Raw genomic sequence first — 26,713 nt, 5'->3', positions numbered from 1 at the left:
TAAAAAATAAAGTGCTTTGTATGTATATATGTGAAAGATAACATTGTTTAAAGAGCAAATTAGGGAATACCCACACCCACATAAGGTAATATCACTTCTGTGTACCTTGGAAAAAATATCTAAGTATATATGCATATTTTTTCTGGATGGAATTATAAGAATCTTAATCATTATTTATTTTTGGGGAGTAGTTATTCACTGTGGATAGTGGGAATGGGAGAAGGTGACTCAATTTTCATTTTGCATGTTTCTATATTGCTCCTAGTTTCTAACATCTTGTCTTTTTTATGCCAATAGATTTTACCTGGATCATGAGATTCAGCTAATTTTTTACTTCTTTATAAACTAAAATCTAACAATATCTAATTTTTTATTTCTTTAAAAACTAAAATCTAACAATACTTTTCATTCCCTAGGTAGATTTTACTAGTCAGGGCCAGGAGGTCCAGAGCAGTAATTTTGGCCCTTCACATTCTGGTTCCACCTCAGGAGCCTGGGTGCAGGGCTTCTCAGTCTTCCCAGCTCAGATGTCTTCTGTATCCCTGGAGCTTAATCGCTGTGCGCCTCACTTTGGATGGGTAACCCGACCTTGGTTCTCAATTGCTTGTGGGGTAGAGTTAGGGACTTCAGGGATAGCAGTCAAGGTTTGTAACAGCCACTGCTGGGAATGGGACACAAGACCAACTGATAAGCCTCATTATTCTTCTGCTCCCTCAGGTTTTCCAGTCTTTCTGGGACTGACAGTCATGCAGGACAGATTTCCTCGGAGGAGCTCACATGTTACTCATCCGCCATTAGCAGAGAGGGCCTGCTGGAGCAGTGGGCCAAAGCAAGCCCATTTACCCATGGGACAGATGTCATCACACTGTCTGGGGCCTCTCTCAGGTGGGCAAGATCTAAGATACCGCTCCACGTCCACTGTGTTTCCTTTAACTTTCGTACCAGCCCTGATCAAAGGGGAGCATTGGTGGTTATGCACACTGCATTGCAGTTAAGGTGATGACTTTGACTGGAATCAGAGGTGGGAAAGTTCATGGGATAGAAAATGAAACAGCATCCTATGAGCACAGTCGTTCTGCCTGGGAGAGGCATGAACCTTTATCCACGTGCCAACCTTTCATCTCACTGAAGATCAGAGCTACATGTCATTTCATTTGCAGGTAAGAGCAGGGAGTAGTAAGGCCTTATGATTTTCCAGTGACTCAGCCTGTGCACTTTCAGGAAAGATTTTAGAGAAAGAGCTGGCTGTTGGTGTGGAAGTCACATGCAGGGAACTGGGTTGGTGTGACTCCTCAGCTCAAGGATATTAGCAGCGTTGGTCTCTGTGAGACCCCTCTCTTGGATTTACCTACTTCCTTACTCTTCTTATTCCCCACCCTGCAATTCCATTCTCTTCTCCCACCCACAGTGATTTTAATGTGTATAGTGTTTACCCTTTTGTTTCATGTTTTCATATAAGTAGTACCTGTAAATATTCTATCTCATTATGTTTCTTACACAGTCACAGTATTTTCCCCCTGTTCTTTTCACTGTTCTTAAGATCCATGCGGGTTGCTATGTGTGCATCTGATCATTTGCTTCAATCCTGCTGCATAGTACTCCCTGGTGTGCACTCACTATATTTTATTTCTCCTTCTCAGTGATAGAAACTCAAGTACTCCCAACTCCCACCACGAATAAGCATACAGGAAACATTCACATACCTATCTCCTTACAGAGCTGTGTAGGGATTTCCTGGGATGTATACCAAGTAGAGGAATGCTAGTATGCTACACTGAATTTGACTGGTAACACCAGTAGTCCCCAGTATATTCACTGATACATTTTTCATATGTCCCTCTCCTCTCTGGCAGTATGTAAGAGTTGTCATGTCCCACATGCCTACCAATACTTGGCATGACCCTTCTTTCTATATTTTGCTAATATAAAAGGAATACAGTGATATCTCTTTGTTGTTTTGATTTGCATTTTCGTGTTTTTAATGCTTTGGAGTTTTCCTTGATAACTGCCATAGTGGATGCATGGTGTACCACCCAGATTCCTGCTGCAGGACTGAGGCCCCCATTATACCAGCTGCTAGGAGTGCTGGCTGTTGATGGCTCACAGGTGGGACCCTCCCCAGGAATTTCTCTCAGCCAAAGAAAGCTGCTTCACCTAAGGTAATGAGCCCTCCTTAGGGGCAGCACCCAGCCAACGACTAGTCAGTGCAGGGGTACAAAGCCTGCTCCCCTTGCCTAAAGTCAGGACATCTTTGAAGAGACACCACACCTTCAGCATTGCCCCCGGGACCAGCCTGTGCTGTGACTGCATCACAGTTCCGATTCTTGCCCTGCTCAGTCCTGCTTCCCTCAACCCCCCTCAACCGTGTCGTGGCCAAGGCCACTCCCAAATAAACCTCCTGCTTGCAACTCTCCATCTCAGAATCTGCTTCCCAGGAAAACTGACCTACCCTGTCTTGTTTGCTTTTTGGAGTTTCATCTTCTGTATAATGTCTGTTTATGTCCTTTCCCCATTTTTTCCTATTGTAGTCATAAATGTTCAATCTCTAGTAGGTTTTAAATGTTACAGAAATCTCCTTTTTGTCATCAACCTCATTAACCTTTTTATGGGGATCTTTCGTTGATTAGAAATCCTTAATTTTGATGTCTGAGTTCATAAAATTTTACCTTATGATTTAATGTTTTTGAAACTTTTTTGTTTAGAGCTTTGTTGAATCACAAAGACATTTTCCTGCATTGAATTCTACCAAATTTACTTCTAATTATTTTTCTTTAACCTTTTACTCTTGGGTCTTTAAACCATCCAGAGCCCTTTTTTGTATGTGGTATTAAGTAGGGATCCAGTTTCTTTTTCTCCATAGTAAGCCAGTTTCCCAAATGCCATTTACTAAGTAATCTATCTTTCTGGTACCACTGATCTATGGTAACACCTTCATATTAAGTGAGTTTGGGTCTGAGCTCTCTATTCTGTTCTATTGGTATATTTCTATGTTTTTTAAATTACTGCTTTTATCATGCTGCTTCATAACCTGGTTTAATATCAGAGTGGGTTAAAGTCCACTTTACACTCCTTTTTAAAAGTTGACTTACCTGTGGTTCTCTGGGTCTAATCTGAATGGCCTTTTCTGCCTGTACCTCCATAATTTTTGGAGCAAATTTGGTTCAAGTGTTTTGGACTTTATATGTTGGCTTTGTTTGGGTCAAAAGCCCTGGACTCAGCAGGCTGCAGCCGGTCTGCTAGCCAGCATACCTGAATGATGACCTGTGTCATCATCAATGCGCATACACAGAAGCATGGGAGAAACTTTAGGTAGAAGTCAAGCCAAGAGATGATATCTGGCCTGCATTGGACACTAGACACCTTGACAGTTCTCTGCAAAGTGGAATCCAATCTGATCCAAGAGAAACAAAGGCACACAGACCTTAATGAGCCTGGGAACCTAATTAGAGGCAGTAATGAATGATATTAACAATGCAGTCCTGCCAAGGAGAGAACCTTATTTAGGTTCGGTTGCTTGGCTTCTTGCTCCTGAGGATTGCAAGGGCCTGTCAAAAGGTTAGCTCATTGCCACCTTATCTCTCTACTGCTTTGCAGCTCTTCAAACCTATTGTTCCCCAAACCTCAGCTTTAAGGCATGTAGCATTTTTGTTTTGTGATCATTAGGAGACTGAGCAGGCTATGGTTAGTCATCCATGGTGTGAAGATGATGGGTGCTCCTGCTCTGGAGGTGCTGGTGAGGGGGAATGAGATGACTCATCACCGGAACCTTGAAACCCGAGTTCAAGGAGAGAGCCACGGCTTTCCAAATGTAGAAGCTGCTCTTTGATAGTGCTGCGACTCCGCCGGGGCTCAAGTTATGCTGTTAACTGCCACTTTCAGCAAGGACTGGAAGGCCAGGAGAATCCACTCCGTGTGGTTCAGTGTGAACAGCTCTCTTCGCTTTGACCCACTTGTGCCGGACCTGTTCTGTGTGTTTGTGTCTCGTGCTTCTCCCTCAAGCCATTCTCTCCTCTGCCACCGTACAATCCTCAGGTTCCTTCTTTTTTTCAGAGCTCTTTCTTCTAAGTTCATAGTCTTTGAGAACAGACATTTTCAGGTGATTTGTGAGAATGGTGTTTCTTCCCCCAAGTGGCTCTACAAAATGCTGGTGCTTCATGTCATGTGTTTACCTCAAGAGTGGTCCAAGGGTCTGACTGCTTGACCCTGTGGCTCTCTCCGCCCAGCCTGAGGATGTGTCCCTGTCCTGCACCCATGCTGGACCCCACGTTTTGGAAGAGGGAAGCTGCTATCATCTGCTCCTCTTGGAGACGGGGCACATCCTGACTGGAGCCAAGGGGACCTGGGAAGTGCCCTCATTTGACCTGTGTAGCTCTGCTCAGTCCAGAAGGCCGAGTTTAATGGCCTTACTGCTTTGCCTGTCAGTACCTGGGGAACAGGGGCACATAGGCCTATTCCAGGGAAGAAGGCTGTAATAATCTCTCCTCTTCATTCACCTTTCTTTATTTTGCTCTGGGTATATGTTAGGAGCTCAAGGAAGTTCATTAACTATCCTGTTTCCTTTGGATCTTCTTCAAATTTATTAGCCAATATCCAGAGCCCCTACAGGCTGCTACAGAGACTAGCCACTATTTCTTGAACCAAGACAGCCTTGGCTGGAGACCTTTTAGTGGACTTTGGGGACCCTATTATGAGGGATATAAGAGGCCTTTATTCAGTGTTCACCTGTCTGGAGTGGTAGGAGGTAGGAAAGGCACTGAGGGTAGCTTCTGTTTTTCAGAATCAGTGAGAAAAGGAAGCAGGCTATGCTGGGTTTTAAGAATCTCAGTGTGATGGTCTAAGAAGAGTCCATTCAGAAGCCTTGGGACCCAGCACATAGGTACTACTAAAATATTCACAAAAGGAGATACCTCAGTAGAGGGAATCAAGTTGTTGACTAACCCATTGGAAAATCCAATCAGATCATCCATTCTCCACTTCTACCCCCTTACCCCCGTCAATTACAGATTTAAGGAGGGAAGGAGGATCACAGTCCAGCTCTTGGCCAGGCCACTGGACAGGATGCTGGGCTGACTGAGAAACTGCTCCCACATCTGCTGTGGTGCCAGTCAGATGCTGACCAGATCTGTCAGCATGACAAAAACTTTATTTAGGGATTTTGAGGATCCTGGAATGTTTCTCTGCCCCTTAAAGCCTCTGCTTGTCCATATGTCTAAGAATAAAGAATCCACAGCCAACTCTAGAGGGCTAAGAGTTCACTAAACACTTAGAGATGCTTCTTACAAAAAGAGCAGTTTCATCTCACAGGTTGGCTGTCCCATATTTGGTTTCTCCTGGGGATATGAAACATCAAGGTTCACATGTTGCAGGCTTCAGAGCAGGCTTTAGGTTCGGTTGCTTGGCTTCTTGCTCCTGAGGATTGCAAGGGCCTGTCAAAAGGTTAGCTCATTGCCACCAAGTGTGGCCAACTTGGTGTGGGCTCTGAAGTCGGTCTGCCAGTCCCTGAGGGGACCTCTGAAAGTTAGGCTGTCCTAACCTAACTTGGAAAAAAAGGTGCATGTGGCCGAGAAAAGGTGGGCAAGGGCAGATATGGACCCAAGTAGGTGGATAGCAGGGTTCTCTCTCTGGCCTACTGCTTCTACTCCCTGAGCTACCACCTTGGTTTCCTTGTCTGGAAAATATCAGTGTTGGAGGAGGTGATTTCTAAAGCTCTTAAAGTGCTGACCTAGGAAAAGAATCCTGAAATGGAATTCCCATCACTCAGAGGCTGAAAATCAACTCTGTCATGCAAAGCCAGCTGCCTAGAAATCCTGGAGGCCAGGCAGCACCATGACCAGATCCTTCTCACCACAGGTGCAAGGGCTCATCAAGGACCAGAAGAAAAAAATTCTGCATGTTTTGGGCCTTTATCATCAGACAGTTAATAACAGTTCAATGTTTTTTGAAAGGGTTAAGAGCCAGAAATTTCCAGCAAGAAGCAGGTCTCCTTTAGAAGACTGGGTGAGTCCCACTTGACATCAGATTCCTAGAGCAAGACACTCTGAACAGCTCTGAAATGGCCAATAGGGGTGGCAATAACCATATTGATGTTATTAATACTAATATCAGTACTAACTATGATACAATGATAAATGATACAGATTGTTCAGACAACCAAGCAAGCTTAACAGGAGTAGAGTCACAAAAGCCTGAGCTGGAGAAAGAGCAGCTGAAGCAAGTCAGAGTTCTTCCAGGCATGCCATGATCAAGAAGGAAAAGATTAGTGAGAGCAAAACAGAAACTAAAAAGAAGTCACTGGCTATGGTATACAGAGAAGGCCCTTACAGCCAGTTCTGTCTCTAAGTCTAATGAGTGCCTCTCTTTGTGCAGTGAAATTGGATGGTGAGGGGAAGACAAAGGGTGGGAAGAGGGGAAAGCTTTTGCCTGCTTTTGGTGGAAAGAATGAATAGCCTCAGCTGCATCAGTGCCCAGGCTGTAATAAAAGAGCAGGTAAATCTCTGCTCACTAAGAATAGGGGCACTGGCACATAGGAGTGCCCTGCCTGCAGCAAAGATCTTATAGGAACAATGAGCATAGCCTACTTTACTTTATGTGGTACTGTATGAATTAGTTTTCACTGAGTAGTAAAACATCCCCCAAACTTACTGGTTTAAAACAACAACCCCTTATTTCTGGTTCTGTAAGCTGGCTGGGCACTTCTGGCCTGGGCTAGCTTGGCTAAGCTCTGATGGGCTCTTATGCATCTGCAGTCAGCTGATGAATTGGCTGGTAGTTGAATGATTAAGGATGGCCTCACTCACATGTCTGGTGGCAAGCAGGCTGTTAGCAAGAGGTATGAAGCAAATGGGCCACACGCCTCTCAGCAGCCAGCAGGCTGGCCTGGGTTTAATGATGTGGCAGCAGATTTCAAAGAGCAGCAAGAGAGGAAGCCGCAAAGCCCACTGAGGCCTAGGCTTGAGACCTGAGTGTCGTCATTTCCAAAGCATTTTATTGATCAAAGCAAGAACCAAGGCCAGCTAGAGGGACCAACTGTTCCAGTTTGCCCAGGACTGAGGGATTTCCCATGACATGGGACTTTCAGTATAAAAATGTGGGGAGTTCTGGATATACTAAAACAGTTGGTCACCCTAATGGCCAGCCCAGATTCAACTAATAGGGAACTTCACTAGATATTCCTCCGAAGAAGATTAAAAAATGTCAATAAACATGCAAAAAAATACACACCACCACTCATCATTAGGGAAATGCAAATCAAAACCAGAATGAGATAACATTTCATGCTCATTAGGATGGCTATTAATCCAAAAAATTTTAAAAACCCACATAGAATAGCAAGTGTTGGAGAGAATACAGAGAAATTAGAAACTTTGTTCATTGCTGTTGGGAATGAAAAATGGTGCAGCCGCCATGGAAAACCACCATGGTATAAGTGCATCCTCAAAACAATTAAACATAAAATTACCATATTATCCAGCAATCCCAGTTCTGGGCATATATCAAAGAATTGAAATCAGGGACTTGAGCAGATATTTGTACCCTTATGTTTCTAGCAGCAATATTCACAATAGCCAAAGGGGGAAAGCAACCCAAGTGTCTAATGGATCACCCGAGTATGAATGAATAAACAAAATGTGACATATACATACGATGGGATGTTATTCAGTCTTAAAAGGGAAGGAAACTCAGATACATGCTGCAACCTGAATGAACCTTGAAAACATTCTGCTAAGCTTATTTAGGCACAAAATGACAAATATTATGTAATTTCACTTCTATTAGGTATCGAGAGTAGTCAAATTCATGGAGACAGAAGGTAGAATGGTGGTTGCCATGGGTATGGGAGAGGAGGGGACAGGGAGTTAGTGTTAAGAGTATAGCATTTCAGCGGGGGATGGTGAAAAAGTTCTGGAAGTGCATGGTGGTGATAGTTGCACAACCACATGCATGTACTTAATACCACAGAACTATTACATTTTTAAATGGTTTAAATGGTACCTTTTATGTTATGTATATCTTACCACAATAATGAAAATAAGTGGGAAAATAGCCCTCCCTATTACTGAGAGGAGCTACAAACTACTGTGGCCATTTTTGCATCTGCCACAGGAGTGAACAGAAACATAACTAAAGAAGGCTGAGCTACTGCACGGGATCATAGTTCTTGAGCAAGTGTGCTAGGCCACAGTAAGCAGCATCTAAATATTGACTATTTTGATACTCTTTCCTTTGGGAGCCAGTTGTAATTTATGGTTATTCATTTGAGCTGGAAAAAAGAGAGAATAAGAGAAGATAAATATTGATGAGTGGATGAGGTGGTGAGGATATGTGGTTAGACTTTGGAACTGGCCAGAAAAGTAAAATAAAATCAAAATACCTGGGAGCCCTAAAGATGGCTTGGGGTAGGGAGGGGTCTGAGCTGTCCTTTCTTGTTTCCTCTGTCTTAACCAGCACACAGAGCAGATAGTCAATAACCAGATGGCTGGGGCATCCACGGAGCCTGGGATCATAGCCCCATGGCTCATACGCTGGCCCCCTGCCTTGTCCCTCTGTGTTTGGAGTTCATGGGAGTCTGTGTTTATGGGAAAGTCTGAGTGTGCCTGATGCTCTAGTCCAGTGGCGGGAGAAGCCAATGGCAGGGAGGAGTGAGGAGAGGCATCGGTGCATGTGGGAGGCCAGGATGGGTGGAGCCAGAGAGGAGCTGAAGGAAGCCAGGGAGCAGACGGCAGTGAGAAACACCCAGGCTCCCAGAATGCTGTGGCTGGAAAGGAACTGAGAGCATCTCATCCGCTCTTTCCATCAGAAGATGAGGAAAATGAGTCTGGAAGGCTTTGGGACCTTGTTCAGGGCCACCTGCCCAGGGAAGCAGGAGGTGGCAGAGTGGGTACTCAGGCCTAATTTCCTATTTCTAAATCTGAGCTGCATCCTCTGCACCCAATGGCTTCTAATCTTCTACTGAAACTTTCCCACACTAGTCACCGGAAGAGGGAGTGCAAAAGCCCCAGCTCAACGTGTCTCCATTCCCCAGATTTGATTTACCATCACAGGGGAACCACACACTCTGGTTCACGTGTACAAATCCTCAGCTCCCTCCACCCTGGAAAGTCTGGGGCTACTTAATTAAGATGTCCTACTGTAATTCCCAGTTTCCCCACTCAGGTCCATGGGGAGAAGTTATTTTTAGGTGTTATGGGAAGTACAGTGCAGATGGATTCTTTCTTTCCAGCTCAGTGATTAAGGCTTAGCCCACTCTGGGTTTGTTGCTTAACACTTAAAGTCCAGCAGTGAGGCGGGCATAGCTCTTCTCAAGGGGCTGAAGTGCTAGGGGAGTGAGTAAGGCTGAATGTCATTCCCTTCTCCTTGTTTTGTGCAGAGGAACACTTCTTGAGAAGCATCTGGTGAAGTGATGTACCCATCCAATTGTTGTGTGCAGCTGGGAAGGCTTCAGTAACTGGGAAAAGCAAGTGACCAGCCCACCACACTGGGCACCACATAGAGCTCATTGCAGTGCTCAGGAGCCCTGTGTGAATCTGTATGCATTACCTAAGGGCTGCTCTGGATACGTCTCAGGGAGACATTTTAAGAAGACACAGGTACACCTGCCATCAGGAAGGCGCTCATAGTCCGGTTGCAGGGAAATAAGGCAATGACTCATCTCAGGACAAGTGGAAAAGATAAGGGCTTGGGAGGCACTAAGTGCTTGGTGTCTGACACCCAAGTAGTGGAGCTTGGAACCAGAGACCAAACAGATGCTGGAAATGCCATCTTGGCCACTACCACCCTTTCCTCCATGCCTTCCTGTCAGGGCAATGCCAGAGAAAGGATCCAGGGCTACCTTGAGAGGTCAGGTCAGGACAGTTGAGGAATGACAAGCCAAGAAACTGGGAGAAGAAGCAGTAGGATGAAGGTTGGAGAGGCAGGGAGAGGGCAGAAGCAGCACAGGAAGTCAAAAGTTAAGTAGGTGAGACATTATATGAGTTAAAGTGCAGGTTTAGCCACATGGGCCAGAGACCCAGAGTAACTGTGGTTTAAAAAAGATAGAAGTATGTTTCTCAAGTAAACTCTGAGCTGGTAAAATGTTTTTGCTCAGTGACTCATGCAGGCTTCTTTTCTCTTCCTGCTCCATCATCTCTGAGTTGTTGTCCTTATTTGCATGGCTCAGCAGGGATGACCACCATGTCCACATTTCAGACAATAGAAAGGGGTAATGGAGCCATTGGAGGGAAGCCTCCTTCTTTAAAAGACATTGCTGTCAACATTTCTACTCACATCCCATTGGCCAGAACTTGGTCACATGGCAATACCTAGCTACAAAGGAGGATGGGATTGTCATCTTTTTTCTGTGACCATGTGCTCTGCTGAAATTTCTACTGCCATGGAACAAGGGAAGAATAGGTATTGGGGGACACCAAGCTGTCTTTGCCCCTGGCTAGGACTAGACAGAAGCAAGGCAAAATAGGGCCCCCTTAAGGCAAGTTTAGAGAGCAGGCACAGCAGCTCCTCTGTGAACCCTGCAGGACTGTCTCCTTGGATACTGAGAAGAGAGTAGCACAGTGAGATTACAATCATTGGAAGAACTAAGGAAGGCTTCAAGTAAGTGTGCATTTGAGTGGAGTTCCCAAGGGTGGGTGGGACCTTGACAATAGATGGGGAGGAAGGGCGCACCAAGAAGGCATGTCAATCATGTGAGGAGAGTGGCAGAAATGGAAGCCAAGATAGCAGGAGCTACTGAAGGTGTTTGAACAGGGTGGTGGTGGGGATGTGCTTCCTCTGGCCCCTTAAGGGCCAAAGCAGCAATGCTTTGATGCCAAGATGGGCAAAGGAAGAGGACACAGGATAAGATAAAGCTTTCAGGCACAGGACTCTGGACTGAGTTTGTTCCTCCCCAAGAAGAGTTGGATCTCACTGATTTTACATAAGTGGGTGCTTTGTCCTACTTTGCTCCAAAGAGCCTGAAAGCCTTGCCTTCTAAGTTAATTGGGGGCGAGATGGTTCAGCTCTCAAATGGCTCACAGAGGCATCCTCCCTGTTTTTCCCTGAGCCCTAGTCACAGATGCTTGACACTGAGCCTTAACCTGATGCTCTGATTCCCAGTTGGCGTCTCTATGGGGATGGAGAACAAGGATGGGAGCCAGGCTGGCATCGTTCTGCATACGTAATAGAGCTGGAAGAGTTGTGAAACCCAAGAGGTTCTGCTAAGCTGTTCTGCAATAAATACTTGTTATAAAAATAAACCTATCTTGCTATTCAACAACAATGAGCAATACCCTAGAGTTGCCAGTGCTGGAAGTACTCATATGTCTCTGGGCGCACTGCTACAGGATGCGGGCCAACCCACAGCAGCATGCACAAGTGTGCACACGCGCTCTCACTCACAGTCCGCTATAGCTCACTGCAAACCCCCATTAGGTTTTCAACTGATGAAAGGTTAGGACTGCAGTCGGGAAATAGAGAAATATAAAGTTCTACTTCTGAGTCAAAACAAAACAATAATTGTCAATATAGGGAATGGAGAGCTTGACTGCAGCTAGTGTAACAAAGAGATGGAAGGGATTTTGTGGACTCTACATTTAATATGAGCCCATGTTAGCATTAAGATGCTAATGTAGTCTAAGTGCGTGGACACAGCGGAGTGTCCAGGACAAAGGAGGCTGTTAATCCTGTTTCAGATCAGAGTAACATGTGAGGTATATTCAGAGAAAAGGTTCCAGAATGGTGTGCGAACTCTGATCTGTGGAGTTAAGAGAATTGAAACCTTGCAGCCTGGAGGAGACCTGGATAGACATAACAACCTTCTTCACATACCTGAAGGGTTGTCATGGGGATAAGGGATCAACTTGTTCTGCGTGGGCTCCAAGGGGAAGTTATAGCCTGGCCAATTTTATTTCAGAATAGAATTAGAATTGTCTGAAAATGGAATGCTCTTTCTCATGAGGTAGTGAATTCTTCATTGCTGGAGTTTAAAAAAAGGTTGGGCAAATTTGGATATGGGATGCTGGGGCAGAAATACGCACATTGGGTAAGGACAGCACCAGAGGACCTCTTGGGTCTTTCCAAATTTTGAGTTCTTATGATTCTATGTGTCTTTTTTTAAATTAAACTTTTTATTTGGAGGTATGTATAGATGCATATGCAGTTTTAAGATACAACAGAGAACCTATGCACCCTTTACCCAGTTTCCCTCAATGTTAAGACTTGCAGGACTGTAGTATAATCTCATAACAAGGATACTGACCACTCCAACAAAGTCTGTCCCTCCTGTGCCTCAGTAGTCCTGCTCTTGAGGAGCTACTGGTCTAAAGGAACATAAGACATGTACAGTCAAAAACAGTGCAAGTTTGGGTGTGAGATAACCAGCTGAGTGGGGCCAACCAAATGCCAAGGATGATCAGAAGACAAGGAAATCACATCTGCCTGGGGATCTCAGGAGGGGCTTCCCAGGGAGGTGGCATGGAACTGGGTCCTGAAATAAGAATAGGAACTCAACAGACAGGTGGGCATTCATAGTTAAGGACTTCTGGTCATCTAGGCTTATTAAGAGATGGAATATAAGTTTCTTTTTGAATGACCTTCTCTTGTTACAGATCTACTCCATAATCTGATTCATGCCAAAACATGAACATAGAAACTCAAAGAACCTTTGGTAGCCTCTGGGCTGTGCTTCATCCAGTTCTTACTTCCCCCATAGGGACCAGGTATTATATGTGCTTAACACTTGCTGAATGAATGCCTGAGTGAAGAAATGAATGAATGCATCTCTGCCCCTGTTTGCTCAGTTCTGCTTTTCTTCCTCTGTAGAAGAGCATGCAATAGCATAGATAGCAATGGCATTCGTTTAATTTGGGTGATTACCTAAAACCCATGTGGTTTTCTAGTGTTGTAGGAGAGCATGTGATACTGATTAAGGCTGAGGTCACAGGTGCCCTGAAAAACCCCCAGAGGCCAGGTAATTTTTTTCTCCTCTGTGGCTACAGATTCTACACTGCATCCAAGGTGTACCACTGTTCAAAGGAATCTCATAAACTCAATTGGTCATCCTTTCCTTAAACATTTTGATAATCAAACTTGCAGTGCAAGTCTCTACTTGGTTTTCTTTCCCCCTCCTAACCTGCCTCACCTCTGGGTTTGTGGTATGGGGTAGGGCTGTTTCCTGGAAGCGAAGAATGGCAGAGCTTTGGGGATTGCAGAGGAGGACTTTGAAATTTAGAAATCATCTGGCCCCACCCCTTTATTTTAAGGCTAGAAAATGGAGGTCAGGAGGTCCTACCCAGTGTCATCTTGCGAACCACAGAGAAACAGGGACCAGAGCTCCAGCCTTTTGGCTCCTCCTTCAGTGTTCATGCCAAGGCCGCCAGCTGTTTCCTCCTGCAACAAAGCCAGCCCCTCTCAAGCCTCCTGCCTGTGGCCACGTGCCAAGAGTTTCTAATGCTTATGACACCATGTCATAGGAATTAGGTAGACTTGGTTTTCCTTATGTACAGAAGCATAAAAAAGATCAAAGCATTTACAGTTTGATGATGTTCCCAAATGCAAGCTCAAATTGCTGAGTTAAACAGCCAGCAATTTTTTAGAGCGCTTTCCAGAGTGATTACCCAAGATGGAACTAAACTGTTTTTGCCTCTGGCTCCTTCCTGGCCCCTCCCACTGCCTGGAAAGGGGAGGAGGGAGGAACCAAAACAAAAATGTTGAGAGACTATTGCTAGTGACAGATTTATACCTGCCTGATGGTCTTTTGCTTTGGATGGTAATTAAATCAAGACCAGGTGTCTTGCAGATGGGTTAGCTGCTGGCTATCTATAGGAAGAGATGAATAGATCCCAGCAAATGGGTAAGGGAAAAAGCCCTTGAATTTTATGGGTCACTGATGCTGCTTCTCTCAGCAGAAAGCAAGGCTGAGAAAGAAAGAATTTGAGCTGAAGTGGCCTAGTCCATTAGAGAACCTCAATAGTTGCTCGCAACTTCACCATCTCCAGAGCCCTGAGAGTGGGCAGATCCCCTCTGCCAGCTGATCTAGCCACGCCATCAGACCTGAGGGAAGTCAGACCTCAAATTCTTATTCTAAAGGAAATTGGTTCAGGATTTGGAGGTTAGTGACCTGGGACCAGAGACCGCTAAGAGTCAGTGATGTGCCGGGGAGCTAAATCTTCTGCCTACCTGTTCTTCCTCTACAGACTTGGACAACTTTCCTAACTGCTGTCAAAGCTGAGGAAAAGGAGGTGACAGAAACAGAACCAGACTTGAAAGGTGCTCAGACACAGCTCTGCACCTAAAGGTCAGGGCCCTTGCTCCTACCCTTGAAAGGACTTTGTGTGTTAAAACACAGAATGACACTCCCAGCCCCACTGTATCGTGGCTCAGACAACCTGATTCCACTGGTAAGGCCATGTCAGGTTTCCTCTGGAGGATGCAGGATCCGAGCTGAGTCCAGGGTGAGGCAGGCTGCACAGAGGCTGGGGGAGGAGGCTGGGCAGAGGGAAACAAAAGTCACTTATTATTTACAAAGAATGCGTTTGTCCCAGTGTGTCCCTGAGGTTTGCACAGTACTAGGCCATTCGCTGGAGCCCTGGACTCAGACTAACAAACTGATCAGTTCCAAATGCGCCTCAGAAATCTGTCTTGCATGGTGCGGGCTTCTGATTTCCTGCCGCTGAGACTGGTTTCTGGGTGAGACAAATGATGAGTAACCACGAGCTGTGCTGGGGCCCTCTGAGTCTCGGCCACACACTATTTGGAGGCAGGCACACACTCTCTGTCTTTGTGACTGTAACAGAACATGAACACACACTGGTTTGTGTGACTTGAATCCCATTTTGAAGAACCTTGGACCTGGTCCACCCTCCCCCACAGTGAGTTAAACCAGATGTCCTGGCTTCAGAGGGCTGGTAGAAATGACTAAGCTGAAATTGCAGCCAGTGGTCATGTCATGTCATTCTCATCCCAGAAACCAGCAAAGCATTTAAGGTTATCATTTGGTCTGTTCATTCTTTGGTTTTCTGCCTACTCTCTTCCCAAGCCAATTCCCCAAAAGGTATCTTGGCCCCATGACACTTTCATTTGCAACCTCTGGGGCCTTCCACACAAAAGAGACTCATGGCCTAGGTTACCTCTCCAGCTTGGCCAGGGAAGGGGCCCACCTGGAGAGGAGGTGGAGCATGGCTGGGGTGAGGCAGGGTCCTTACCTCAGGCGCCCACCCTGTACTTGCGCAACCTGACGGTAAACACCTCCCTAAATTCTACACCGTAGGTGGCTGACTGACCTCCCCTAGTCCTGGTGCTGGTGTGGAGAGTATTTCTAACCCCGAAGGAAGCAGATCACTTCCCTGGTTCACAAGTCCAGGATGCTTTAAAAAAGAAAACACAAAAAAACAATGCCACAATTTCACCCTGGGCCAATTAAATAAGAATTTGGGGTGTGGGGCTTGGGCTCACTCATCCCCGGTGAGTCTGTTGTGCCGTCATGGTTGACAGTTGCTGATCTGAGGGCTCTCACTGGGCCACAGGTATGGATAGATGTTCTGCTGATATCTGCCGCATTTTGGCCAGGGCTCAGTTGTATCTGTGCTCACTTGGCTCCAGGATTTTCTCTGCATCCCACAAGCCCCAAGGTCTGACTGGACTTTCAGGCAGTCTTACCTAAGCAGTCGGATCTTGGCTACAGTGCCAGCCAGGCACCCCCTTCTCCCCACTCCCCAGCTGGACTTTTAGCTAAATTCCTTATCAGCTTCCAGAAGCTGCAGAGATTCCCATGCTTTCCTATGATGTGGCCACAGACACCCTGCTGCTGAGATGAGGAATGGGTGAGGTGCTCCTTGCAGGCTCCAAGGGGACAAAATATTCTCAACTTTTTGAACATGTCTCTCCCCAGATGGAAGCTGTAGGGACCTCCCATTGATAAAATTCTATGGTGGGATCCTCCAGGCCTTCAGAAAATCCTCTCTCCTTAGCGTTTGACTTTTAAGCCTATTGTCATTTTGGGGACTCACAAGAATCTAATTTGATAGTGAAACCTCAACAATAGCAGAGATGTGGCCTTCCCCTGAAGCACTGACACTCCTTGCTACAATGAATGGGAAGCTCCAGAGCAACAAGATGTATAGGATACAGAAACACTTCTGAGAATATTTCAAAACAACATTATCTCCAGTCTACACATTTGTGCCAAGAGTCAGCATTTTTCAGTGAGACTTGCAATGTACAGGCCTTTCCCGTGGCACTCATCGTTCTCTCGTCATTTGGAGTGGGAGGTAGAAAAGGAACATTTTTATTCCCATCTCGTATTTGTACAATGAGACAGAGGGGAGAATCAGGTGAATAGCAGGGCCCTCAGAGGGTAGCGGGTGGAGTAGATGGGCCAGAAAGAGAGAAACAAGAGCTCTGAAGTGGGTCTTGAGTTTCTGCTAATGTTCTTAACTTAGGCTCCTGAAACTTCTGAGCAGCTCTGGTGTATTTTATTGAGAAAGTCAGTGCTCAGCTATGAAAACTGCAGAATGTATAGCCCATCTCTTCCTAAACCTAATGTATAGTCTGGACTGACTTCATGGGTACATGTTTACCCAACTCTCCCCTACTTACGCCCAGCACCCCCACATTCTGTCTCTCTGTCAGTCCCTTCTGTAAACACTCCTGTCACAGGGTGGTCTTGGCTCACCTCCCCCTCTCCAAAGGGCTCATGCTGCCTTGCACTGCTCTCTCCCTCCCTGTCCATGGCCAGCCCAGAGGCCCCACTTCTGTAGCTGCACAAATACCCTCTAGGTTTCTGGGACATGGGCCTGTCCTCCACTGGAGATTAAGAGCCCACAGTGAGTCAGCAGCCCAGCTGGGCTTGAAGCCCAAGACTCTTGGCTGAGCCTCCATCAGCTGGGGCATTCCCCACCCCTTCTTCCCACCCTCTCTCCTATGGACCCCAACTCCCAATCCCCAGCCCTTAGGTAGGCCCCTGCCCCTGCACTGGGCTGTCAGAGTCCCTGTGTGTCTCCCTCCCTACCCCAGTTCTAGAGCTGTCCCGCCCAAAGCCCACGGACATCATGGTTGGCACGTGTATAAAGCAGAGAAGCCTGCAGGCCGGTGGTGACAGTGGCACTCTGGAACACTGGGGGTGTGCAGTGTGAGTACCTCCTCTCCCGGGCTGTGACCCTGTGGGTTCTAGGAGGGAGAGCTGAACAGCTGCCAGGACTCATCCATAGGCCTTTGGGGCCTACACACTCTGTGAATCACAGCTACTTTACGTTGTGCTGAGTCACACCAGGAATCTGGGGAGACTATACAGGCCTATTTTTAAAAGATTTGCATGCATCCCAGGCTCTTAGAAAATGCTGCATAATTATTGCCAAAAATAAGTTTTGGTTCAGGGTCTCCAGTGCTGCAGCAGGCAGCCTCTTTCCTGAGGGGCCTGGACACTGTGAGCACCGTCTAAACCTTGCCACAGGGGACACCTGGATTTCACTGAGTAGGGTGTCCCTAGCCACCAGGGTGGAGAATCACAGACCCAGCCTTTGCTTCCTGAGGGAAGGAATGGGCACTGCAGGCACCAGCTTCAGTGCCAACCATTCTCTGAGTCACCTAATGCCATTCTCATTCATGGGAAGAGAGAAATCTGGTGCATAAGACTAACCAGTTTGAGTTTCCAACTTTTTGGAAATCCTAGAATTTTGAGGTTTCAATAAACAAGTCCCCAGAGTTCTCCCTCTTTTGCTCTCTTCCTAAACTTCTAGTCATTCAATGAATCTTTAGTGGGCTATAGACCACAGGCCTCAGAGCTGCTGTGTTCCTTAGAGATATCTCATCCAACCCTCACTTAACTGACATGCAAACTGAGACTCAGAGCAGGAGCAAGACCTCTTAAGCTCCTAGAGGTAAATACCAGGTGTTCAGCTCTAGGGTGAACCCTGTGCAGAAGAGGATAACATGCAGGAATCCCAGATGATCAGAGGAAACAGTTGTTTGCTCAGAGAGCAGTGATACCAGGCAGGATGTGATTACATGCATACAAAGTTGAAATGAAGTTTCATGGGAGGGCGAAGATAAAAGATCACTCCTGTGCAAGGAATCAGGAAAGATGAACACAGTTGTTCCTCCACCAGTGGCTTAGATTTGGATACTCAGGGGCAGAGGCAGGGAAGAGGGGACTGCAGATGAAAGAAACGGCTTGAGATGCGATGCCCAAGGAATGCAGGCCAGTTTGGCTCCTGTACAGGTGCTAAAACTGAATAATGGAGGGGGGAGGGGTGTGGGTTGGGGAGAGGTTGAACGATGGAAGGTCTGGAATGCCAGGGTGAGGAATTTGAACTTTATCATCATTACTATCATCTAAAAGCACCAGGTGGCAATGTGCCAGGCATTTTACTGAGCAATATTAATAATGTAATGCAGAATCTGCATTTTCTATGAGCTTGGAACTCAAGACAGAGAATGAAATTATGGGCAGATATGGAAGGTATATATTAAACATAAATCAAAGACTATTTAACACATAAGTATTTAAGTGCAAGAAAAGGAGTAAGTGCATTTAATGGACTTGTGAGGGAAGAAGGCATCTGGGGATTTGTTCCTGGAAGGTCTCTTTCTGTCCCCAGCCTCCCCTGTGCTCTGCAGCTCTGAGAAATGCCCAGAAGGGCTGAGACATCAATCTTAATATTAGACACTGGCTTAGTGGGGCTTTGTCTTCCAGATGGCTGAGTTCTGATATGGACCCATTCTTTGGGCCTCCCACTCATCCTCATTAATTGATCCAGTGTCCCTCTCCTTCCAGTCCTGAGCTCCTAGAACACAGGAGACACAGCTTGGAGGGGGCAAGGGAAGGGGACCAGGGCCACTGTGTACAGTGCTGCATCTTACCCATGGCACAAGTAGGAGCTGAAATCCACACCTCTTCCTCTTATCAAGTCAAAAGACAGTGTGGGCTGGTCCACCCGGAGAAGGTGGAGCCTTTTTCTAATCTGCACAACTGCATTTTGTGTGTTTGTGGATCTGACAGATATGTGACCAAACAGATTCTCTAGATAATGCTTTGTGCTCTTACCCTCACCCCCACCTCCCACCATGGAACATGGGAAACATTTCCAGCCTGATGTCCATGGCCAGGTGCCAGGATGAAGATGTCCCTCAGCTAGCCAGCTCTCCACACTGGACCCCTAGCTCAGTTCACACTCCATTAGGCTGAAGATCTGAGAAGGGGCAGGAGAGAATCAATGCTCAAATATATCAAAGATTAAGAAGAATCCACATGCATGTTTTCTAAGCATCTACTGGGTCAAGCTCCACCCTCATCTGTTAAGCAGACCTCTGACTATCCTGTACACTCTGACAAGCACAGCACTGAGGCAAGGAAATGCCTCAGAGCCCCTAGTCAGCACAAATCACTCCCTGCCAGAGCCCCCCACACCAGCCCTGATGGGGACCACCCAGCCTCTCTCTGTCCAAGCATTACAAATGATTCAGAGCTTACCAGCCTCCAGGAGGCCCCTTTCATTTCTAGGGAGCTCTGGCAGTGTTAGCAGTCTCCTCACTGTTAGGCTGCAATTTGACCCCAGTAACTTATGCTGTTAATTCTGTTTCTCTCCCTTATTGCCATGCAGATTTGTAGATAAGAAAAAAAGAAAAAGAACAAGAAAAAATGACACCCTTCCCCAGAACAACCTATTCCTTTTTACCCCTCCCTCATCTGTCTCTGCACCAGAAAGTCCCATCCCAAGAAGCAGCCCTCAGTACTCTCAGCCAAACCTTTGCCCACTGCCCATGTAATGTGTCATTCTTTGTGCTTTTTCTGTCCTCAGCCCCTGCCTCCTGGGCTGGTTGCCTAATGACAGTCTAGGAAGAGTCACTTGGACCCCTTAAGCATTGGTTCCTGACTTCCCTCCTCAGAGCCTTCCACACTTTTGATTCTGCAGCTCCAGGCAGTTTATTGGTGAACACCTTGCCTGGATCAGCACCAGGGTCTCCATGAACAGTTGCACAGGCAGTGCATTTCTCTGATGCACATTAGCATCTAGACTCTATCTTTATTTCCACAAGTCCTTCCTGTAGCAGTCAGTGTCCCTGCTGAGTTCATTGGATCCCTTTGAGTGGAAAAGATATGAGTAGAAGAAAGTAAGACCCCTTTCTCTGGAGTCCCTTGGCCCTCCAAGCCCACATACTTTTCCCAAATGGACTGTGATCTTTCAGAGTGCAGAGGACACCATTTGCTAGTCTCTAGATCCTGAACAGAAAATTCCAACTCAGGCCCCTAGGCAGGGTAGAGGCTCAAGAAATGTTACTTGAATGAATGAATGAGTGATAGAAGAGGAAGAATTGATTGGTAGTATGAGAGGGTAGCCATTGAAGAACAGGAAGAGATGAAAGGTTCGTTGATGAATATGTTCATTTTCTGACCTCTCTATGCTTTGGAGACTCTTAGGAGGCCTTACTTTTCCCCCTGGCAACTGCTCAGATGACTTGTCATTGGAAATGAACATCATGTTGATCTACTAGTCCCCCAAATCACTCTCTTGTGTCTGACTTCTTTGCAGGCTCCCCATTTCTACCCCGATATAACCAGTCTGCCTCCTTTCGAAGCTCTATTCCTGATTTTCCAGTGGATGTTTAAGAAATCAAGACATCTTGTGCAACAGTGATGATAAGAGACTGGAATATAGTGTTGGCAGTAGAGATGGAGAGGAGGAGACAGGAATAAAAACTAGTCTGAAGGATGTATCAAGAGAACTGATCTGGAGGGAGTGACCAGTAAAGATAGAAGATGGCAAGGGGAGGAGAGAAATCAAAGAGAAGTCCCCCAGGAGAGGGGGTATTCCAATAGATTAAACATGGACATCAAGAGGACATGCTGACTGGGGCAGATAATGAGTTTGAGTTTGGTTTTGTGCATTTTTGAGGTGCCAATTGGACAACCAGTTGAAATTGTACAATGGTTATTGGAGATTCAGGACCCAATCTTTGATAAAATAACTGTAATAGAAATATAGAGATCCAAGATGATGGTGCACATGTGAGGGTGGGAAAGTGCTTCCTGAAGGCCAGCTGCTGCACCTCTTGGCTGTTTGTGTCAGGGCAAAGGCCCAGCTGCACCTGCCTTGGAGCTATGAGGAGGCAGAAAGAAGAGAACCGAGCATGTTCAAGGAACTGTGCGCTATGCAGCTGCATATCCATCCTTCCTAGATACCTGGACCAGTGCTGTATTTTCTCTGGGGTGAAAAAATTCTCCATTTGTGCTAATATATACCTACTAGGACCATGTAACTATTGGGTACTTGGAATGTGGCTACTACAACTAGAAAACTGAACACTTAATTTTATTTAAATTTAATTAAGGTACATGTAATGCAAATAACCCCATATGACCAGTGGCTACCATGTTGGACAGAACACATCTATTCCAAATCCCTCAATTCATATGTGAAGAAACCAACAAAGTGATTTTCTCAGCAAAATTATGTTCCTTAAAATGAATTAATTTGCAAAAATTCCATTTTCATCTCTTTGTGTAATTGATGCCAGGTGTGCTTAATAGAGACCCTGACATGGTTAAAATTTAAAACCTAAATAACAGGAAAAATCTTTTGAAGAATGGAAGGTTTCACTGAACTTTTATGATGGTTTTCAATGTTTGGTTCAACTGGATTTTAGTAACTCAGATGCTCATTAATATTAATACTGATGGAATAGATAACCTTGATTGAGCACTTACTTTATGTCAGACTTCTATATTAGTCATCCGTTGTTGTTAAACAAAATACCTCCCAAACTCAGCAGCAGTTTAAAACAAGAAACAGGTAGTACGTCACATAGCTCCTGAGAGTCACGAATCAAGGAGTGACTTGGCTGGGTGGTACTGGCTCAGGGTTTCTGAGGTTGCAGTCTAGATGTCAGCTGAGGCCACAGTCTCTCTGACAGCTTGACTGACCCTGGAGAGTCCATTTCTAAATGGCTCACACACACAGCTGTTGGCACCAGGTCTCAGCTCCTTACCACATGGGCCTGTCCATAGGACTGCTCACAACATGGCAGCTGTCTTTCCATCAGTAAGTGATCCCAGAAAGAGGGTGACCAGGGAGCCTTGCTACCTCTTTATGACCCCCGACTTTGGAAGTGACATGCCATTGCATCTTATGTATTTTACTGGTCACACAGATCATTCCTAATACCATACTAGAAGAGATTACATAAGGGTATAGGTGTGAGCAGGCAGAGATTATTGGGGGTCATTGTGCAGACAAGCTATCCCAGTACTTCACCCATACCAGTTCCCTTTGCCTCATGAAACCAGCCAGTGGAGGCCATTGTTGTACCCTTTCACAGATCATCTGATTAAGATCAAAGAGGTCACATGACTCCCAGGGTCTCCCAGGTGACAAGGAGCAAAGCCATGTCTCCTATGCCTCCTGAGCAGGGGCTGCCAGTTGTCCAAGGTTGTGCTGATGACCATCACACCATAGTGCTCCAACAGGCATTTCTCCTGATTCATTTGCTGGACTCAAGACATTTTGTAGTTGCTAAATCTTTATCAGAAAATTTAATATTTGTTCTTGACTTGTTGAAAAAATGTTTTTGAACTAGGAATAGAAAGACACTTTCTTAACACAGTCAACTGTAACTCATGACAATAGCAACACAATACTTAACTGTAAAACATTAGACATCATCCCATTAAAATCAAGGACAAAGATCTCTGCAGTTCTTTAATAGTGAGAAAATCTGATTTGTTTAATAAAGTGGAAATAAGTAGAAGTATGGGGAAGGAGAAAAAATTACCACTAATCTAAGAGATTATCAACGGAGAATACTTACCAATATTAATGAGATTCCAACAAAGGGCTGGAGCTAAGATATACACCTCAGGGAAACAGTTTCCTTTAGGTCAGTAATAACCAGCAATAAGACCCAACAAATTGCCCTTGTACCCCAGCTGGCTCTCTTGTGCTACCCGGGAGCCACCGGCCCACGCTCCTTCTGTGGCCAAGCATTGTGCCTTTTGCTGGCCACATGCAGGGCCAGGACTCCTGAATGCATTCAGCGGAAAGACTGGGAGGTCTGATAGTTACAGAGGAAACCTTCAGGTTGGAAGTTTACTGTGGGATTTGTGGACTGTCTAGTGCCTGAGGAATGACAGGCTAGACATCTCCTGCCACCTTGGCTTCTCCTTTTCAAAGGAAAATGAAGGACAGGAGATAGGATGCTGGCAGGAGCTGGAAGAGTATCTTGCCATAAAAGCAGCCACACAAAGAGGAAAGCACCCCTGATTTTTGAATCCAGAAGATCCAGGTTGGGTTATAGTTCTGGCACTATTCACTTGAAGAAGCTCTGCACCTGTCCAATTCCTACTTTCTTTACCAAAAAGGAGAATTGCCTACATCCTAACAATCGTGGGGAAAATGCAATGCCATAATGAGTGGGAGAGTGCTTTGCAAACTAAAGTACAATGGAAACCGAACATTAAGACTGCTAGTACTGACGAGGGCTCTGAGCCAGCCTGCTGACAAAGCCACATGCTGTGCCAGCTCTCTGGCCAATCCCCAGGGTGCATTTGACCCAGCTGTGACACTACCCTGAGGTCCTGCACAGCCCTCAGGTTTTGGTGAATCAGCCATACTGAGCTGCTGAAACACCAGCACCTCCCCTCCCGCCCTTGACATACATGAGCAGTGAGGACAGACCCAGGAATGCAAGTATCTTGCAAGCTTACCTGGGTCCAATATCCTAATCATAGGCTGGCTTTGATTTCTCTGATGGGTCTGTTGATACAAGCATACCTCATTTGATAGTACTTCACTTTTTGTATAGCATTTTTACTAATTGAAGGTTTGAGGCAACCCTGCCTTGAAGAAGTCTATCAGCGCCATTTTGCCAATGGCATTTGCTCGCTTCATGTCTCTGTCATGTTTTGGTAGTTCTCTTCAGTGATCAGTGATCTTTGATGTTACCACTGCAATTGTTCTGGGGCTCCACGAACCACACCCACATTAGACAATGAACTTAATGGATAAATGTGGGTGTTCTGGCTGCTCCACCGGCCATTCTGTTTCTCTCCCTCTCCTCCTGTCTCCCTATTCCCTGAGGCACAACAATATTGAAAATGTTATTAAGCCAATTAATAACCCTACAATGGCTTCTAAGTGTATAAGTGAGAGGAATTCTCTCATGTCTCTTATTGTAAATGAAAAGCTAGAAATGATTAAGCTTAGTGAGGAAGGCATGTCAAAAGACAAGATATGCCAAAAGCCACACCTCTTGCACCCAACAGCCACATTGTGAATACAAAGGAAAAGCTCTTGAAGGAAATTAAAATGCTACTCTGGTGAACACACAAATGATAAGAAAATGAAAGCCTCATTGCTGATATGGAGAGTTTTGTGGTCTGGATAGGGGATCAATCCAGCCACAACATGCCCTAAGCCAAAGCCTGATCCACAGCAAGACCCTAATGCTCTTCAGTTCTGTGAAGGCTGAGAGAGGTGAGGAAACTGCAGAAGAAAACTTGGAAGCTAGCAGAGGGTGGCTTAAAGTTTTAATGAAATAAGCCCTCTCTGTAACATAAAAGTGCAAGATGTAAAAAAAAAAACAAGTGCTGATGTACAAGCTGCAGCATGTTCTCCAGAAGATCCCACACAGATCATTAATGAAGGTGGCTACACTGAACAACAGATTTTCAGCGTAGACAAAACAACTTTGTATTGGAAGATGGTTCCATTTCAGACTTTCACAGCTGCAGAGGAGAAGTCAATGCCTGGTTTCAAAGCTTTAAGGGACAAGCTGACTCTCTTGTTAGGGGCTAATGCAGCTGGTGACTTTAAGTTGAAGCCAATGCCCATTGACCATTCAAAACTCCTAGGGTCCTTAAAAATTATACTAAATCTTCTCTGCCTGTGCTCTATAAATGGAAAACAAAGCCTGAGTGACAGCACATCTGTTCACAACATGGTTTACTGAATATATTAACCCCACTTTTGAGTTCTACTAATCAGAAAAAAAAAGATTCATTTGAAAATATGAGTACTCCTTGACAATACACCCCAACAGCTCTATTGGAAATGTACAACAAGGTTAGTGTTGTTTTCATGCCTGCTCATACAACATCCACTCTCTGCCTGATCTCATAGATCAATGAGTCATTTTGGCTTTCCATCCTCATTATTTAAGACATACTTTTCATAAGGCCATATCTGCAATAGAGAGTGATTCCTCTGATGGATCTGGGCAAAGTGAATCAAAAACCTTGTGGAAAGAATTCACAATTCTGGATGCCATTAAGAACATTCATGATTAATGGGAAGAAGTCAAAATATCAACAAAAACAGGAGTTTGGGAGAAGTGGATTCCAACCCTCATGGGTGACTTTGAGGGACTCAAGACTTCAGTGGAGGAACTAACTACAGATAGGGTCAAAATAGCAAGAAACTAGAATTAGAAGTGGAGCCTGAAGATGTGACTGAATTGCATCAATCTCATGATAAAACTTGAATAGATGAGGAGTTTCTTCTTATGATGAGCAAAGGTGGTTTCTTGAGATGGAATCTACTCCTGGGGAGGATGCTGTGAAAACTGTTGGAATGACAACAAAGGATTTAGAATATTATATAAATTTAGTTCATAAAACAACAGCAGGGTTTGAGAGACTGACTCTAATTTTGAAAGAAGTTCTAGTGTGGGTAAAATGCTATCCACTATCACTGCATGCTACAGAGAAATTGTTCATGAAAGGAAGAATCAACTAATGTGCCCAATTTCACTGTTGTCTTATTTTAGGAAATTGCCACAGTCACCCCAACTTTCAGCAACCCCCAGTCTGATCAGTCAGCAGCCATCAACATCTTACCTAAAATGCTCCACCAGCAAAAAGATTTCAGCTCACTGAAAGCTCAGCTGATAGTTAGCTTTTTTTTTTAGCAGTAAAGTATCTTTTAATTAAGGTATATACATTGTTTTTTAAGATACAATACTATTGCAAAAATGAACAAGTGGAACTATATCAAGCTGAAAAGCTTCTGTACAGTAAAGGACACCATCAATAGAACAAAAAGACATCCTACAGTATGGGAGAATATATTCATAAATGACAGATCCGATAAAGGGTTGACATCCAAAATACATAAAGAGCTCATGCACCTCAACAAACAAAAAGCAAATAAGCCAATTAAAAAATGGGCAGAGGATCTGAACAGACACTTCTCCATAGAAGAAATTCAGATGGCCAACAGGCACATGAAAAGATGCTCCACATCGCTAATCATCAGAGAAATGCAAATTAAAACCACAATGAGATATAACCTCACACCAGTTAGGATGGATGGCCACCATCCAAAAGACAAACAACAACAAATGCAGGCGAGGTTGTGGAGAAAGGGGAACCCTCCTACACTGCTGGTGGGAATGTAAATTAGTTCAGCCATTGTAGAAAGCATATGGAGGTTCCTCAAAAAACTCAAAATAGAAATACCATTTGACCCAGGAATTCTACTCCTAGGAATTTACCCTAAGAATGCAGCAGCCTAGTTTGAAAAAGACATATGCACCCCTATGTTTATCGCAGCACTATTAACAATAGCCATGGAATGGAAGCAACTTAAGTGTCCATCAATAGATGAATGGATAAAGAAGATGTGGTACATATACAATAGAATATTATTCAGTCATAAGAAGAAAACAAATCCTACCATTTGCAACAACATGGATGAAGCTAGAGGGTATTATGCTCAGTGAAATAAGCCAGGTGGAAAAAGACAAGTATCAA

At 45.1% G+C, this 26,713-nt stretch overlaps 1 long non-coding RNA gene across 1 annotated transcript in view; it reads left to right on the top strand.

Annotated features, from left to right (window-relative positions):
• Positions 1-23,486, top strand: part of LOC108391084 (uncharacterized) — a 95,122-nt gene extending 71,636 nt beyond the window's left edge. Inside the window, exons 7-8 of the long non-coding RNA XR_012129270.1 lie at positions 718-885; positions 20,499-23,486. This is a non-coding gene — a long non-coding RNA (uncharacterized lncRNA). The remainder of the gene's footprint in view (positions 1-717; positions 886-20,498) is intronic.
• The last annotated feature ends 3,227 nt before the right edge of the window (positions 23,487-26,713 follow it).

This window comes from Manis javanica, chromosome 3 (genome assembly GCF_040802235.1).
Source record: "Manis javanica isolate MJ-LG chromosome 3, MJ_LKY, whole genome shotgun sequence".
Lineage (NCBI taxonomy): Eukaryota > Metazoa > Chordata > Mammalia > Pholidota > Manidae > Manis > Manis javanica.
Note: the sequence above shows the minus strand (reverse complement) of the source record. Positions and strands in the feature narration are given on the sequence as shown.